General features: G+C 33.6%; 1 protein-coding gene and 1 pseudogene across 3 annotated transcripts in view; both read right to left on the reverse strand.

Annotated features, from left to right (window-relative positions):
- Positions 1–19,829, reverse strand: part of LOC144560066 (disease resistance protein RPP13-like) — a 51,233-nt gene that overhangs the window by 22,792 nt on the left and 8,612 nt on the right. The gene's annotated exons all lie outside the window — the stretch shown is intronic.
- On the reverse strand, positions 14,960–18,452 carry LOC144560395 (dynamin-2B-like; annotated as a pseudogene). Its single transcript, XR_013513388.1, has 9 exons — positions 18,300–18,452; positions 17,637–17,687; positions 17,419–17,539; positions 16,957–17,055; positions 16,700–16,761; positions 16,438–16,559; positions 15,641–15,978; positions 15,231–15,289; positions 14,960–14,982 (listed from the first exon to the last, which is right to left on the reverse strand). The product of XR_013513388.1 is annotated as a dynamin-2B-like (transcript).

Below are 19,829 nucleotides of genomic sequence, written 5' to 3' on the forward strand. Positions count from 1 at the left end.
TTTAAATGTCTTCATTCGGAACATTCATACATAATTGATAGAAATAAAACCGAGTATGATTAAAAGCGCAATTTTTTTCCAATAAATCCTACTGAGCATTCATAAACATCTGGTATATAGAAACCGGAGTATGTTTGATGCATAATAATAGCACTATTTAGAACGAGTTTTGAAAAGAATATAATTATTCTCATTTAGACGCAATAGAAATACTTTTTTTGTTCTAATAATATTGTTTAGTTAGTGTTATTGTATCAAACTCATTCAATTTTAATTATATATATAATTTTCTATCAGATTTCAAACATATCAATTTTAAGTAACAGTGTCCCTTGATATCTAGGAGTATTTTTTTATTCATAGAAATTATTAGAAATACGATAGAGAAAAAGGAAAAGAATATATACCCCAGTTGTTAGATCTCATAGAAAGATTGGATGGATTTTTTCCTTTACAATGTTTATACCGGAAAAAATGATACCGATCAAATCTTTTTTCAAGTCTGATTGTTGTCCCAAGTCAGAATTGTTTTGTCTCAGTACAGAATAATAGCTCTAACTTGGGTTATTTTTTCCTACAACAAATGTGTAATGACAAAATTCCAGTCAAGGTACAACGAAAAATGTCTCAAGCGTTGTTGTCTTAACTTATCTGACTTACTGAAATCGAGTATACCTGTCTTTTCACCGTAGAATTGTAGCAACCATAAACAAAGATTTTTCTTGGACCATGTACTATTCAACATGTTCCATCTCTTAGACATTAATTTGTTGACTTTTGTTTGCTTTCGTTTGAACATTGAATAAAATAAGCAGGGAGAATTTCATGTATACCAGTAAAAACTTTAAAATTACCTATTGCCCCCTGTGAAATTCATAATATCATATTTAATACACATTTTATATATAAAAAGTTCTAATTTTAACCTTTATTAAGAAATTTAAAAAAAAATGTAGCATGTCTTGAAAAATGTCAATTTTCTAATATATCAGAGCACTATACCGAACATATTAAATAATAATAATTTACCTATACTAGCTAATTGACTATCTACAGAAAATCACTTATTTTCTCTAGAATAAATTCATTTCTTAGTTCTTAGCTAGGGCAGAGAATTCAAAAACCAGCCAGAATAAAAAAAAAAAGAGATCCGAAAAGTCGTCTATCATTCTTTTATTATAGACATGGAAATTTGGGTTATGGGTTAAGAGTTCAAACGAACAATGGTCTAGTAAAGAATTCAGCCCGATGTGTTTACTAAAATGCTTTTTATTAAGGGCTTTATTAATACACCTTTAATAAATGTTGGTTCTTAATTCGGTGATTTTGACTGAATTGATTGATGGGCATTGCAAACAAGGGGAGATGTAAGGTTCCATGGAGTAGTATCAAGAGGTAATGAGAAGAAATATAATGCCAGGTTTGGTCACATTTAATATATTGATCAATGTTTTTTTGCAGGACGTACGGTAGATTTCCATTACTTTAAATATTGACTGAGTCTATGGTACTATGCATATCACTGGTTGTTACCGTGCTACGGCTCTATATTCAAATCCTAACGGTCGATCTGAACCGTTCATCTTGTTCTCCATATTAATATGTTTGGAGACCAAATTTTACATTTTTTGAAAAATTTTTACTATTTTTTTAGATAATTAGAAAATCACTTGATCTAAAAATTTTGGACCATCCAAAAACAGTGACTTTCAATAAATCTAAAAAAATAGTAAAAAAATTTCAAAAAATGTAAAATTTGGTCCCCAACACATATTAATATGGAGAACAAGATGAACGGTTCAGATTGACCATTAGAATTTGAAAACTCGAATATAGAACCGTAGCACGGTAACAAATCGTAATATGCATAGTACCATAGACACTCTTAAATATTTACAAATACAGGCCCCCTACATATTTAGGGCACACTGAAGATAATATTTTAGACGAATTTACCAACATACACTTCAAACGGGAAAGCTGTATAAAAGCTGTATAGTGATGCGCCAGATAATTAAGTATATTGATTTACTCTAATTTGTTATAGTAGGACATTCAAATTAAACAATAATTCTCTCGATGAATTTAATTAAACAATGTCTTATTCCACATCCAAATTCTCTACAAAATGTAAGAAAAAATTTCCAAAAAGAAAAAAAATTTAATGTTTTGACAAGATCCTGCCTATCTTCTAATTTGACACCTTCAAATAACATAATGATATTTAGAAATTGATAATTTTGTACTATATTCTGAAAACATAATGATATTTAGACATAGTGCAAGAAAAATGTTAAATTAAATAATATGTATGTAGAGATTGATAATTTTGTACTATATTCTGGAAAGACAAATATCGTTTGGATTGATATTTTGAAAGAGTTCTGACCTCAACAGAGCAAATCCAATTTTCATAAAAATATCAGTTTAGCACTTCCAGATTAGTACTAGTCTAAATAATAAAAATTTTTGGATAAAAGTTGAAATCGAACACATTCAATATTAAATATATAATTTTCTATCAGATTTCAAATATATGATCTTAATTACACACTACCGGTAACAGTGTCCCTTGATTTCTCGTTGTATTTTTTTATTCATAGAAATTATTAAAAATATGATAGAGCAAAAGGGAAAGAATAGACCTCATAGAAAGATATATTGGATGCATTTTTTCCAGTACAATGTTTAGACTGGAAAAAATGGTACCGATCAAATCTTTTTTCAAGTCTGATTGTTGTCCCAAGTCAGAATTGTTTTGTCTCAGTACAGAATAATAGCTCTAACTTGGGTTATTTTTCCTACAACAAATGTGTAATAACAAAATTCCAGTCAAGGTACAACGCAAAATGTCTCAAGTGTAGTTGTCTTAACTTATCTGAATTACTGAAATCGAGTGTCAAGTTTGAATTTTGATTGTACCTATCTTTTCACCGTAGAATTGTAGCACCCATAAACCGATTAGTCTCTTTATTATTTCTTGAAAAGAACAAGTTTAGTTTATAAATTGATGCACCTGCTTGAAGACAAAGAAGACTAACGTGTTTGGTTTATTAAGATTCCTACTCACACATATAACTGTAATTAATTAATTAATTAAAGCGCCGACTCGATGCATTGAACAATAAGAATCGTTTAATAAGTAAAAAAAAAACAGCAATAAGAATGAACTTAACCACGTTTGTTAGGTAGAGGAAGAGAAAAACAAGCAATTAATAATCTAAATATTGATAACTTGTAGTTCATCTAGAAATGACACGTTCAAGTGTGCAACACATTACTGACCGCTGTTTCCCAGCAGAGTACTCACATTGTGTCGTTACATGCACCAAAATTCAAAAACGATGACTCCGGTCCTTAATTATCTCGTTCCTCCAACAATACAAAACGTAAGCAAGAGAAGAGGGCTTTGTAGGCTCATTACAAAAAAATAAGCAAGAGGAGAGAGAAATTATAAAAGTTCGTATTCATTCACCATCTCACATATACAAAAATAATAGTGAGGAAGTTATTAATATTTAAAAATGAATATCCTAGCTACTTGATAACAACCCCAATCAATTGGTAATTCAAATTTATTTAACTGAAATCAGCAAGGTTCTTGAGTACAAACTCCACAACCAACTCAGTCATTTCTCTCTCTCGCTTTATTAATTTTGAACTGTGAATCAGTGTAAGAGGATATTAATTATTAGATATTGACTAGTGCACATGACGATCCTAGGCAAATATAATCTCATAATATAGCCAACCTGATCATATATACTTATGTCTAATTGCAAGAATAAATTTAATTTATTTCTGCAATACCCACTGGTGCTGAAATCATTTATAACAGTTGTACCATGATTTTTTTTAATGTTTTGCTTTCTTGTCTTGAGGTAATCCTAATTGCGTGGATCCAACCATATATAAATTTTTAAATGTTTTGTTTCCTTTTTACCATCTGGCATTTGATATTATACATTATGACAATTGTGAAAATGACAATGACATATTACCTACATTTTCTCTCAATAATTAGAGCTTACCACCAGTTACAACAAATTCTCTCAATTGTAGACAACAACTGGCATTTTTTCAAACATATTGTTCTTTTTATAACAAGTTGTTTTATTTAATTCTCCATCTTTTATGGCTTTACTATTATTTTATAAGTTGTTTTAAAGGCCAACTTGAAAAACTTACCATGTCCTCATATATTACCAAAAAGATATGAGTCGACATGCCCAACTCTAATGTCATTGTTGTAAATAATATAATAATTTAACAACATGTTAATTGCTCCGTTTGATTTAAATTAATCTCATCAAACCTGCTGTGATATTTAAGAAACATTATTTTATGTGCTAAATTCAAATTAGATGGATGGTTCAAATTTGATGATAAAGTTATGGTTTCGCTTTTGCAAGTATTGTACAGTAACTAGAAAATAATATAAATTAAGAAGCCATAATAGACGTGATAGGATATCTATAACTATGAGAAAAAATGGTTTCTCATTACATCCTCCATGCAATATATAGGCCACATTGCGGACCTGAGCTCGATATAATTCCGCGTTTATTTTCAGATACCTATGAGATAAATTTCAGCCAGCTCTTCAGTACTACCCTTACATTATTTTCGCGTTTCACGTTTGCATTTCTCAGGCAGTATCAAATTTCGATCATCTCAGACTGAACTTGTTGAAGTTTCTCTCACCAATAAAACCAATGTGCTCCATTTAATTCTTGATTATTGCATGCCAAGCTTCCACACAAAAGTAACACAACGGTGTCATCCATTTCTCCCTGTGGCCGGGTCTCTCTTTTGAAATGTCATTACTATAATCAGATCCTAGGCAAAGATGGTATGACTATATATTCCGGAAAGCAAGGTGATGCTTAGTCTAATTTGATTTGTTTTCGGTAGTAAAGCATATATGGTGCTACCACTTATTAGTGAATATTAGAAATAAGGAAACAATTAATGCTTCAGTAAAAAAAAACTGATAGGTAATTATTGTACTTGGTAATTTATTTTTCGGGACAAAGTTACTTGATTAGCTTAATTATTATCTCTTGAAATGAACTTTATTAGTTTATTAATTGATGCACATGCTTGAAGAAAAACCAGACTAGAAAGTGTTTGGTCTATTAAGATTCCTACTCATCCATAACAGTAATTAATTAATAAAATTGTCGACTTGATGCATTGAACAATATATAAGAATTGACTAAATGACGTTTAATTGGCTGGTAGAGTAATTAAGATAAAAACAAGTAATTAATTATTCAAAATATTAATAATTTGTAGTAGTTCGGCACATGTCACGTTCGCGTGTGGACTGCAGTTACCCTGAATCATCCACATTCTGTCGTCACATGGACTGAAAATTATACCCTCAATCAAATGGTGACAGAATATTAATTAACTGTTTTATCAAAGAATGAAAAATAGTGAAATTGAAGGACTTCAGAGTAATATTTTACATATATTTATTTCTGTGCAACATTGTTGGACAACTAATTTGTTATTTTTGACAACTAAATTGTTATTTTTGTTTATTAGGAAATAAAGCAGTTAGACATCTTTTTATATGGTTTGAGTTAGCTACAGCCATCTAAACATGATATAACTCAATTAAAGAAAAGTGGTTAAAAAATACACATGATTTTCCAAATAAGAAAGAAAGAAAGAAAGAAAAGGAATAAATACATCACACCAATAAAGAAGAAATGTGTACAACAAACCAAAAATCAACCTTTGATATAGTGACAAAGACAATAAACTCCATGTATTGTGTAAGTGATCACAAGTTCAAAATCTGAATAAGAGAACTCTGATGAATATTAACTCAGTTGGTTGACTTGACCCCAACTTTACTAAAAAAGAGAAATATAGCAAACTGAGCTCCAATCTTATCTGCACGTACAGCCGCGGCGTCATCGTATGATATCGGATTTATCCAAATACATAATCCTTGACTTGCACACACTAATTGACTTTTATTATTTCTTATTCTCCTTTTGGAATTATTTTCCTCCAATTTATTTCTAGATCATAAATGCAAGTATTAAACATCTATTAAACATCTCTGAACCATGTTTAATAGCCAAATTGGAACCAAATGTATAATATGTAACTAAGGAAACAACCAAGAATTGAAGAACCTTTGCAATAATGCTTCCAGATAATTAATAGTCAGTTCTCCATCGATCGGTTTTTTCACATGGTGTTGAATGAACACCTCTGCTCTCCATATCTGAATCAACAATTAATTCGCAGGTGCATGGCTCATAGTTCTCAGAAAATTACGTCCAATGTAGAAAGTATATTGTACGAAACTAACTTATTATTTTACATCTTGAAAAGTTTAAATTATGTTTGAGAAAGCTTGAAGAAATGAAGCGATAGGATGAGCATAAATGCAATATATACAATACCGAGTACAGAAACTTCAAGATTATGTCATTGTAATTTAGAAAATTAGTTTGATGCTTTTACTTGATTTTCTAAGATAAAAATTATCCAGGACAAATCTCAACACAAACACAACGTAGCACGGAGAATGACCGTTCTAACCATATTTTATAGAACGGCGAGTCATCAACTGTAAATTATGCTGACCGGGCCAGATCAATCATTGGTTGGTAATCATTCTAACCATATTTTATAACTTGTTTGTTCATAGTAAAACAAGCCCCGTCATACAGAAATTTTATATTCCTGTAAGGGCTGATTTATGGGAGCCACCATCTGTGGAGAAATTGCAGAAGCTACTATATAATAAAACAAAACATTGGATAAGACAATCAATACCGTGTGCTAATCAGCAATTCAATATACAAAACCACTTCTATCCGAGGCCTAATAATCACACGTAATAACAAATAAAAAAGTTAACATCCCTTTCAAAAATAATAGTAGGTGGAGAACTTACTAATATTTATAGGAAATCAATAAGAAAAATTAAATGTCACTTTGTAGATGTAGTAGGTGCACATAGGTAGGTTGAGAATTATACATAATCAATAAAGAAAGAAATTTAAGTAGGTTAAGAATTTACTAATATTTATACGTAATCAATGAAGAACGCATTTTTGAAATGTTGTGTAATAATTGTTCCAGTCCAATCCACGTAAGAGAAATCTACATTGGTCAAATTTTGTTTTCAAGTGATGTGTAGTGCATTCAATATCTCTTCATTATTCCTGGTAACAATTAAATCATCCCCATATAATTACACAATTGTGGTTGAATTTTTTATTTTTTTTTAAATGGATGAATTGATCAAGTTTTGGCAAAGCTGAATTCAAAATAGGCATTGTTTGAGACCACAGTTATATTGACTTCTGTACGTAATTTGCATGCCAAATATTTATTATATTCTTTTAAACAGCTCGGTGGTAGGTTCATATTATACACTTTGTCATGCAATTTACCTTGCAAGCACAGATTTTTAACATTCACCGAACATAATAGCCAACCTTAATTTACCGCAACTGAAAGTAATATCCTTACCGTAGTCATTTTTACAATAGATGCAAATCTATCTTTATAATTTATTGTATAGGTTTGAATCAATCCCTTTCCTACTAACATGGAGAATGACACCGTTCTAACCATATTTTATAGAACGGCCGGTCATCAACCTTAAATTGTGCTGACCGGGCCGGATCAATCAATGGTTGGTGTCCTATTATGACTTGGTTGTTCGAATTAAAACAAGTCCCGTGATTTGTACAGATATTTTATATTCCAATAAGGGCTATTTTATGGGAGCCAGCATCTGTGGAAAAATTGCGGAGGCTGCTATATGATAAAACATTAGATAAGACAATCAAGACATTGTGTTATTCAGCAATTTAATATACAAAGCCACTTGTGTCACTGGGTCCTAATATTCACATATATTAATAAATAAATAATTTAACATCCCTTTCAAAATTACTAAGCGCTGTCATTACGGGAGAATTTTTTTTTTTTTTTTATATGTACTAGACCAACAAAGAAACATTAAATGTTTCTTTCGAAAATAGTAGTAGGTGGACAACTTAGTAATATTTATACGTAATCAAGAAAGAAAAAAAGTTAATGCCTCTTTTAAAAATTATGGTTGGTGGAGAATTTAATAATATTTGTAGGTAATCAACAGAAATTTACAAGGACATATTTCATACAGGAACAAAGAGAGAAAATAGGAAAAAAGTGTTGGAATACACATGTCAGAGGCGCCACAATCAATCCAGCAGCTCTCTTATGCGCCAGCAGAAGTTTAGGTTTATTAGATTTATTTGCTTGTTTAGAGATATTGTATTAAGGAGAAAATATTACAAAATAAGGAAATATATAAGTAGTTGTAATTAGGAAGATATATGAGCTGTATGTGGCGGCTATAACAAGGGCAACATAATACTCAAAATAATTAAGTTGCTATTGTATCAAACAACACTCTGTAACCTCCTCCAAAAATAAATAAATATTCTAGTTCTTCTCAAAGTTGTTAGCTTGACTCAAATTTATCATGGTATCAGAGCGGATACGATCTTGAAGTTTGAAGATTGAAGATTGAAGCAACAAAATCGAAGTTCGAAGATTGAAGTTTGTACCTTTCTCTTCTAACTGGTATCATCTCTGCGATTGGTGTTTTTAACTTTTGTTTTATTTGTTTTATTCTGATAGACAGCAAAAACCTTATAATCCTTGTGATTCTTTAAACCCCGATCTATAAAAAAAAAAAAAAAAAAAAAAAGGGGAGGAAGAAAGAAGGAAAAGAAAAAGAAAAAGAAAAAGAAAACTAGAAAAAAGAAAGAAAGGGTCTCTTGCGAAAAACAGAATCTCATTCCATTCTTACCCATATAAGCAACCCTGCATATTAGAAAAAACTGAAGGAATTTTTTCCTCAATTACAATCCACAGAGAGAAAGAAAAAGAAAAAGAAAAAGAAAACTAGAAAAAGGAAAGAAAGGGTCTCTTGCTATTACTATTTTTTTTTTCCTCTCTTACTTGCTGTGTAACATCAGCTGAGCACTATTGTAATAGGTTAAAAAAAAAAGGGAAAAAAAGGAATAAAAGAAAAAAAAGAAAAAAAAAAACAGAAAAGAAAAACAGAAAAGAAAAAAAAAAACAGAAAAAGAAGAAAAAAAAAAACAGAAGAAAATAAAAAAAAGGAAAAAAAACAGAAAAAAAACAAAAAAAAGAAATATACGTTTGAATTCTCTACCAAAGGATCTTTATTTTTTGTCTCTCTAAGAATAACCTTCTGTTGGTACATCTTGATACTTGCATAATTAAAGTAAAACACACACTTCAATTTGCTCTTTGAAGTTAGGATATATTTTTTTTGTGGTAGGTTAAGAGGATTTGTTGTTTTATATTAATCTTAGGTTATCTTGGTAATTTGTTTATTTTATTTTATTTCCATTTTTGTTGTCTCCAAAGCAAACTTTGTTTCCCAGTATACAAAGTAGATAGTAAAAGAGAGGGAAGGCGATTTATCTAATAAGAAAAAAGGGTAACATTGTTTTTCCTTCATTCTGATTGGTCTTTTGTTTTTTTGTTTTTGTTGTCCTCATTTTATTTTATTTTTTTGTTGTTCTTGGTTCATTTTTTTTGTGTGACTATATAAATAATAAAAGAAAAAACTGCAGAAAAAAAACTGCAAATTGAAAAAACAGAAAAGAAAAAAAAAACAGAAGAAAACAAAAACAGAAGAAAAAAAAAACAGAAGAAAAGAAAAAAAAACAGAAGAAAATAAAAAGAAGAAAAAACAGAAAAAAAACAGAAAAAAAAACTAAAGATATTTTACTCTTTGTTGTTCTCCAGATTTATATCTTAATTTTGAAGGAGTATGGATAACTCTTCCGATGACATCCAAAACAAAAACAGCAACATCTTCGAAGACCTTGCCAAAACACTACAAATGATCCTAGCCCAAAATCAACAACTCGTCCTTCAAAATCAACAACTTGGCCATCAAAACCCTCCCACACCACCAGTTCAACCTCCAATTGATATTCCTGTCTCTCTCATTACCATTAAACTGAATGAAAAAAATTTCAGAGTATGGTCCCAGATGGTTCAATTAACCTTGACCGGCAAAGACAAATTGGGGTATATTGATGGCACCTACCTAGAACCACCATCAGATGATCCTATCCCTCTCAAAAGGTGGAAAACTGAAGACTCCATTGTGAAAACTTGGATCCTAAATTCATTGGATCCATCACTGGTTGGAAATTTCATGCTATATCCAACTGCCAAGGCTGTTTGGGATGCTCTCAAACGTACATTTGGAAGCAGTGTATCGTATTCTAAAGTATTTGAAAGGTGCACCGGGAAGAGGGATACAATTCAGGAAAAATGGGCACCTTAGAATTGAGGGTTATACAGATGCAGATTGGGCAGGAGATGTTAATGATAGAAAGTCAACATCAGGTTACTTTACCTTTGTTGGGGGGAATTTAGTAACCTGGAGAAGTAAAAAACAAAATACAGTAGCTCTTTCTAGTGCTGAAGCAGAATTTAGAGGAATTCGGCATGGATTGCAAGAGTTAATGTGGATCAAGAAGTTGTTGGAAGAACTTGGATATGGTCCTAAAGAGGAGATGACATTGTTCTGCGACAACAAGGCCGCAATAGAGATCTCCCAGAATCCTGTTCAGCACGACCGAACAAAACATGTTGAAGTGGATAGGCATTACATCAAACACCAACTAGAAGAAAAAATTTTGAGACTCCCGTTTGTAAGATCAGAAGAACAACTAGCAGACATTTTGACGAAAGGGGTGGCTAGCAAAATGTTTTATGATTCAATTGACAAGTTGGGTATGACAGATATATGTATACCAACTTGAGGGGGAGTGTTGGAATACACATGTCAGAGGCGCCACAATCAATCCAGCAGCTCTCTTATGCGCCAGCAGAAGTTTAGGTTTATTAGATTTATTTGCTTGTTTAGAGATATTGTATTAAGGAGAAAATATTACAAAATAAGGAAATATATAAGTAGTTGTAATTAGGAAGATATATGAGCTGTATGTGGCGGCTATAACAAGGGCAACATAATACTCAAAATAATTAAGTTGCTATTGTATCAAACAACACTCTGTAACCTCCTCCAAAAATAAATAAATATTCTAGTTCTTCTCAAAGTTGTTAGCTTGACTCAAATTTATCAAAAAGAAGAAGAAAAGAACAATTAAAAACAGCGTATAACTTGCTACGAATTTCTAGTTAGAGGTGTTCTAGTTCAGGGGTTTCAAAACAAGTGCTATTATTGGAATGAGGCTGTTGATAATCAGGGGTTTCAAAAGAGGAGTGGGTAGTAATATTCATGTCAGTCCTATGGTCTTTATGGAGACAACGGAATGAATTAATTTTTAGGGGTACAAATCTTTCATCCATGCTTGTTGCAAACAGCTAGCGCAGAAGAGGATGCGAGAATGTGGCTCAAATTTTGTGCAAGGCGCAATGTACCAGTACCATGAGCTGGTACAGTGAGTGGTACAAGAAGTTCAAGTGCAAATGATGCTATTACATAATCTTTGTATTACTGTAATTTAGGATTTGTTGTTGAAAACAAGTATATTAATGCATTTCTTGGTAGTCGCTACCAAGTTTTCAAAAACAACAACTCAATTTAAGTTACAATTCTGAGGCCAATTTCCATCTTCTCAGCATCCAAACAGCATGATGTAACCTGACCTGGAAGAGTACAAACTGATAGCACAATTCCCATTGTCCTGACCAGCTCCTCTGCATGCTTCGCTTCACCATCAACCTCTATAAGCGACAGTCCTGCATCTGCAGCTGCTCCCGCAACCTGTCGAACAATTGACCAAAAGTTTAGACAGTGCAACAAACAAGAAAGGAGATCAAAACTTGCACGCCTCCACTTTGTAACCCTCAGACTTTGCTTCTTCAGCTGCCAAGCCAAAATTAAGCCTATCTCCTATGTAATTCTGATATATCCATAAACCAACTGATTAAGAACCTAAAAGGAGAATAGGGTTTCATATTAGAACTGTTATGGCTTAATAACAGGTCTGTTTAATTTCATTTACTCGACACGCTCTCTTGCTGCAGCCGTACCATTTTTTCTTCTCACTTTTGTCAGTTCGAAATAGTATTTCAGTGAACATTTGGAAATCTGCTTCATACGCACTTGCATGACTGTAATGATTAATATTTAGAAATTTTCATTACCTTAACTATCAGTTAAGTTATAAATTAAACGGATCTTCTTCACTCATAAAATATATTGATTTCAACAATTTGGAATCGTTACGTTTTACTGAAGATTTTGAGACAAGTAATTTCTGTATTTTTATACATTAGAGTTTCATACTTTACAATATAAAACAAAGCTATTCATACAAATTTTGGAACGGTCAGAGAGCAAGATTTCCCAGGAATGGTAGAGAGCAAGAGATATGCAAATGTATAAAGTGGATTTTCCAGGAATGGTCAGAGAGATTTTCCAGGAAGAAAAGAGGAGCTAGTAGGAAGTGGATTTTGAGTGTGATATGCAAATTTCTCTCATGCCTTTATATGTATTCTCAAGTGATGTGTCTCCAATAGATGCATATGTTAGTTATTTTCAATATTTTTCATCAAGTTGGGATCGTACATATCGATAGAACTCAACTTGTGCACGATAGATTCAAAACTTGATGTATCTAATGCCTTTACAAATATATCCACTAATTACTTCTTGCAGCTTATATTAGGTACTTCAATATCCTTTCAGTGCACTTTTCTCGTATGAAATGACAATTAATCTGGATGTACTTCGTTCGTCAAATACCGGATTATATGCATTATGCCTATCTGAACTATTATCACAATATATTTGGGAATGTAACTTGGATTTTTTATTTTAATTAGAAAGAGGACTATACCAGATTATATGCAATATGCTGTATATTATGCACCATCAGATACACTTCAATAAGCGTGCGTAAGAAATCTGTGATTAAAATTTTCGGCTACCTGCATTTTAAAAATTCAGGTATGAATTTTCATATGAAATTCATATTAAATTATAGTCTATATACATATACATTACCAATGACATAACTTTTATTTGTGGCAAGTTCCGCAGTCTTCAAGTTCGACATCATATTTTCTTATCTTGGGTTCTGTACCTGGAATCCACAAAGTGGAAAGATGTGAGAGATAGAAAATCTCCTAGTGCGATATTTTAATATAAATGTCTTTTACAACATTTTTTGTAAACGACTCAAAAAGTTGTTATCCTTTAAGGGTAGAAAAGAATAACATGTATTTAACGGGTGCATTATTTTTTTTTCCTTTTACATTTGATCATTTGGATCATTTGTTTGTATTCCATGGGAACAAAACTTAGCCTGTTGGTGCCTCCAATTTGCTATCTAATAGTATATATATATGGACAAAAATTATGAAATAGACGTCTTTTTTTTTCCTTGTGTGATAGATGACTATGCGCTGAGTGAAACTAAATAGTGCCTGAAGAAATAAATTAAACACAAAACCAACCCTGTTTAAGAGATGGAACTAACCTCACCACTGGCAATATGCATTAGAAATCGTTCCTCAAATTCACGGCAGAGCTCAAAAGCAACAGCTCGAGTTCCCTCAGAACTTGTCACCATTTGCTCACCTAACTTCACCAATTCTTCTTGCACCATCTGAGTGTTGAAAATTAATTCAAATTGATTAAAGCATGTACAAATCAGTTTTCAACAGCATAAAAAACTGCATTGGTTATTTTGGGAATTGGTTATTTTAAGCATAGTTATTTTCGGACTAGTTAGCATAGTGGTTAGTTATTTTTAGCCGGTTGTGTAGCGGGTGCTTAATTTAGGGAGTTGTGGTTGTCTATTTTAGAAACATTCTACTGTTATAAATATCGTAGAACTCTATGTAACTGAGTAAGAGAGAAAGGAAATAAAGCGTTGTTTCTATTCAGAAAAATATTCTTCTCTCTTCAATCCTTTGCATACTGGCACAAAGCAGTGCAGTATTGCTGAGTTTATCCCAACAAAATGGTATCAGAGCCGATGGTTCGGTGGGCAAGCAATTGAAGGCAGAGTCAATTTGCAAGTGATGGTAGAGTCAATTGGTGCGCAACCTTGAAGAATTGCAGCAGCAACAATTGCTAAAGAAGCATTGACAACCTTGAAGACGGCATTTCAAGGAAGTTCTCGAGTTGTGGCAATCAAACGGCAAATCCTACACGGAGATTTATTGCATATGAAAATAGAAGAATCAATGTAGATTTTTCTAGTGAAGAGTCACATTCGTTGTCAACCAAATTCGAGCATATGGAGACAACATCTTAGAGCAAACCATGGTGGAAAAGGTGCTGAGAAGCGTAGCACCAAAATTTGATCACATGGTGGCAGCAATTGAAGAATCAAAGGATCTTTCAACCTATTCCTTTGATGAACTGATGGGATCACTGCAGACCATGAAGCAAAGTTCAGATCAAAGGAGAAAGGAGATGAAAGGGCATTCTACAGAAAGGGGGAGTCCTCTCAAGGCAGAGGTGGACGTGGCCTTTGTAGATCTGGCGAGTTCTTGTTTCAGCACGACATAGAAGATGTCCAGTGCTTCCACTACAAAAGATACGGCTGTGTGCAAGACGATTGTTTCAGAAAACAAAGGGAAGAACAGCAAGCATGCTGTGAAGAAGAAAAGAAAGAGCAACCCATGCTTTTCATGGCGTATACAGCAGGTGGAAGGCAAAGATCCACAATCTTTGAAGAAGCAGTAGGAAATGAAACATGGCATCAAGCATTACAAGAAGAATTGGTAGCAGCAAAATGGAGATCAAGCGTGCAAGTTCTGAAGAACAGAAGGTTGACATTTTACTGAAGGCATTGCCAAGAGAAAAGCTTGAAGAATTCAGAATCAAACTTGATATAATCAATTTTGAATTAAGGGAGAGTGTTGAAAATTAATTCAAATTGATTAAAGCATGTACAAATCAGTTTTCAACAGCATAAAAAACTGCATTGGTTATTTTGGGAATTGGTTATTTTAAGCATAGTTATTTTCGGACTAGTTAGCATAGTGGTTAGTTATTTTTAGCCGGTTGTGTAGCGGGTGCTTAATTTAGGGAGTTGTGGTTGTCTATTTTAGAAACATTCTACTGTTATAAATATCGTAGAACTCTATGTAACTGAGTAAGAGAGAAAGGAAATAAAGCGTTGTTTCTATTCAGAAAAATATTCTTCTCTCTTCAATCCTTTGCATACTGGCACAAAGCAGTGCAGTATTGCTGAGTTTATCCCAACACTGAGACCTTCCCTGGAGCCTACACCAACCCAAAATAAACATATAACCTTTGCTCTTTTTCTCTATGTATGTCTTGAGTTTTGACCTTTTGAAATTTAATCTCTCTTATTTTGCTTCAACCAAACAAACCACAATTTACTTCGGTCTTTTGGTTCGGTTGTTATTTGGATGACAATTTTAATTCGGTTGGTTCGGTTAAATTTTTTCTAAAACCAAATAGAATTTTGGTTTGAATATTTTAATTCAGTTTTAACAGAACTGACCCAATGAACATACCTACTCCTAACAAGCAGGGAAATCATACAAACTAACTAGCGTCAAGCAAATTTCTTATTATTTTCAACTTGCATTTACTAATAAAGAAACATACCCAGTGAGCACATTTGGAAGCCTGACTTTCATCCGGTTCCTTATCTGCTTCCCCAACACATCCACCAATGCCACTCTCCCTAGCTTGATTGGCGGTGCCCCGCTCAAAATTGATTTCAGACTCTCGCTCTCGGCCCGCCAGGCAGTTTCTAGAGAATTTTCAGCCCAACTGAGCCTCCTGATTGTGCTGAGGCGATCGAAACAGACTGCCCGATGAGCGCAACCCAAGGGATGTCAGCTGTGCTGTGTGGGCCCTGGCCCGCAAGCAAGGCCTGCACTGCAGCCAGAGACTTCGGCTCTCCTGCCACCTGGTCGATCTTGCTTATAACACCTACTGTTCTGGTCCCCGTACAATTAATCGGTTAATTAAGAGGAAACTATTTATAATTCATGAATTTGTTTGGGTAACTCCAGGATAATTGGTTGACAGAATGTACTTGTAGTGTTATAATTCTAGAGAAAACATATGCAACCACCATGATCTCTGTTCTGTCCTCATTTATTTGATTTTTCAACTATTTAAAACTAGAATCTCAAGTACTTAATCCAGCAGACACAATATCAGAAATTAAATGCAGTATGGCTTATTATTGAGTGCAATTTTCACCAAATTTGCAATTAAGTAATAGTTCTAGGTTAAAGCTTCAGTCTACCTTTTCTTGAAATAATTTATGTTCAACTAAGCATGAAAAAAAAAAAAACTGAGATACTGGAAGTCGAACTGGACCATTGCATAAGCAATAGTGAGTCCGGGTAGTTAAACTATACAAAAATACTATATACCAATAATTAAAACACGTACCTTCAGAGTCATATTGTTTAGCAAGCCTCAAGGCACGGGAGGAAGAAATCTCAGGGGCTTGAGAAGCTGGTATGATAACTAGTAATATCGCATCATTATTAGCCCCATATTGACCTAACTGAAACAATCATGAATGAAGATAAGCTAACTGACAGAACAAATGTAAAAGACTTCTTGAATGTGATATCTCTTTCTCTCCCTATCAATGCAAATAACATTTGTCAATTTCAAGGAGAAGATAAAGTACAGTATACATACCGATGCTTCATCCATGACACGCTGATCGAGTCCAGGTAAATCAATTAATTTCAGTGGAGGTGCTGAAAATAGAAATAAAATTCTGAATTAGCTTGGCTATCAAATATACATACACAACTACACAAGAGCCAAAAAGATCCATCAAAAGTATGCAAATTATAATACAACATTTGTACATCCCATGTACTGGTATCTACTTAAGCCGTGAGTTCCCTTAACAAAATTGTGAGAAAGAGAGAGAGGGAGGGCAAGCATACCAGTACTGGTACATAACTTCAGATAAATTTCATTAGCACGGCTCCTTCCTGAACCAGACCCCTTGCTTAGTCTGTCTTGTAATGAATGCCTGAGGGCACCTACGAACAAGAGAGAGAGAGTTGTAACTATACATGTCTGTAAAAAAAAAAAAAAGAATACTAAACCTACCCAAGAAATGAATTTAAATGATATGTTTTGTCAAATCAGAAATTATGTTTGTTTGGATCCTCTTATCTTGTAAAGTCATCAAGGGAAGAATTCTGAAATTAAGTAACCCTACTGGTACTAAACCAACAAGGGAGAGTATGATATCATGTATACTTTTCTTTCTCAAATCTATATTTTCCTTCCAATATGAACATATACATTCCATTTTTGGCACTACTACATCCAATTGAACTATTCCAGCATAATTCCAAACAAGAACTAAGGGAATAAAAAAAATGAAGGAAGGAACTCAGTTGCCGTCACTTGTTGATACTTGCTAGCAACTAGCAGTACAATTGATTTTGTAGTGAGGGAGGTATCCAATTGTAGATCTACACAAATCGGAGCCCGGGTCACCCCATTTTCTCCGGTAGGCTGTTTCAAACATACCAAAATTCTTCATAAAAAATCAAACCTTTCCAAATATATATATAAAGTAGAAACAATTTAATATCAACAAAGGAGAGCATACCAATACTGGATGCCCAATCAGGCTGTTCAATACTGCTGATTTCCCTCCACCCTGTAAAGCAACAAATTGGTATGATTTTGATCAAGACCAGAACAAATTGGTATGATATTACTGAGGCTCAATTAAGATCTAAAACCCATATTAAGAGCAAACAAATGATCATAAACCAACCAACAAAATTCTAAATTCAATCGCATAATATACAGTGGTAACTATCCTAATAGTAACAATTGGCCTGGTAACATTAATTTTTTTTTTTTTCTTTTTTGATAAGGCTTTACTCCCGTTTCATTAAAGAAACACAAGAGTACATACAATCTGGTAACATTAATCTTTAACCAGCAGCTTTTCACTAACTGATGAAGATAAGCTGTAATGTTCGGGATATACTTCGACATCAGATATCAGGGATTGACTTATCTATAATTACTATCTATGGATCTAATCAGGATTACATACTGGTATATTCAGAACAACATACCATAATTACTGTCAGCTTTTCAGTAACTGATAAAGATAAGCTGTAATGTTCAGGCTATACTGGTAAAATCAGATATAAGGATTCCGTAAAACAGTATGATTCAAATGTTGAAAAGATTGACTTTTTTATAATTACTATCTATGGATCTAATCATAACTGTTACATAGATATAATCAACATACCACATTGCCAAGTGCGACGATATTGAGAAAAGTAGATTTCCTCTTGGGATTGGGACTATCGGTATCTTCATCGGCTAGCAACGCCCAAGCCTGGAGCATGGAATCTGCCAGTTGCGACAGCTCCTCGATCGCCTCCATTTTGGTAGATCTAATCACAGCAATTTCTCCTTAGATCAGATCTAGATCCCACGAGAAAGGGAGATGCGTCGCAATCGCAATCGCAATCGCAAAAGAGAGAGAGAGAGGTCTAACAGGAGATGGATAGATCAGCTTGGGTCCGATGCCCATTTGGGTTTCGAATGGTTTCTCTAACTGTCGGATCGACTTTAAAATTCGCGCTGCAATTTCGTATCTACTTTATATTCTATATTCTAAAGCAGATTTGACGGTTACGAATCCATTGAAACCATTTTGGATCAATGGACATCAGACTCAAGTATTGGGTCCGATGCCCATTTGGGTTTCGAATAGGTTCTCTAACCGTCGGATCGACTTTAGAATTTCCGCTGCAATTTCGCATCTACTTTACATTCTAAAGTAGATCTGACAATTACGAATCCATTGAAATCATTTTGGATCAATGGACATCGGACCCAAGCAGATATGAGGCAAGGCAAACGACGAGAGGAGGGAGAGATAAACAAGAGTAAATATATTAACAGAGCCGTTTTAGCTCCATTCAGCGCACCAGTGGGTATCTTACGCTGTTTCCATTCTATGGTTCGTGCGCTGCATGAAGCTAAACATGGTCTGTTAACATCTTTACACATAAACAGAAGACGCACGTTGAACCGCGTCTACGAGCATCAGAGAGAAAGAGGAAAGACAGTTTGGAAGTCACTGACTTTGGGTCCCACAAGAGCTTCGATGGGTCCGGAACTTATGGAACGGGCATATGTGCTGATCGCTTGGATGGAGAAATGGTGCGTCACGAACTGGACCGAATTGTTTCCTTTGTTGATCCCGGTTCGAGTCGCTTTGAACCTCGGTTCATCTTTTTTATCTCCGTCCGAGTTGCTTCGTTGGTTTTTTTTTTTAATTTCTTTAAATGTGTAGGGCCTGGGGCCCACTTGTCAAACCGCGATGCTAAGAGCATCTCCAACAGTGATTGCTTATGGATTGCTTATGCTGATGTGTCAATTGTTTTTGTAATTGCTGGGTTGTATGACTATTGCTTATTTAGCAATTGTTGGAAATAATTGCTTAATAAGAAATCATTTTCTAAATATGAGTTGGCCAAATGTTTAATTCTTATTGGTCAAATGTTTAATTCTCAATTGTTTGGTTGATTGCACCAATGTAAGAGTGAATTGCTTAATTTTTAAAATTTTCATAATTGTTAATTTAGCAATTAATTTCAATTGCTGGATTGGAGATGCTCTAAGGAGCGCCCGCACTTCTCTTCCCCATTCCGACTGATTCTTGGGCCTATTGATCAGTGCTGCTACACTTCCCCACTTCTATGCACCCCAAGGTGTCTCCCAGTCCGAATTTATTTATTTATTTTCATGTTCTCTTTTTATATTCTCT

Source organism: Carex rostrata, chromosome 10, assembly GCF_964058835.1.
Source record: "Carex rostrata chromosome 10, lpCarRost1.2, whole genome shotgun sequence".
NCBI classification, from domain to species: domain Eukaryota; kingdom Viridiplantae; phylum Streptophyta; class Magnoliopsida; order Poales; family Cyperaceae; genus Carex; species Carex rostrata.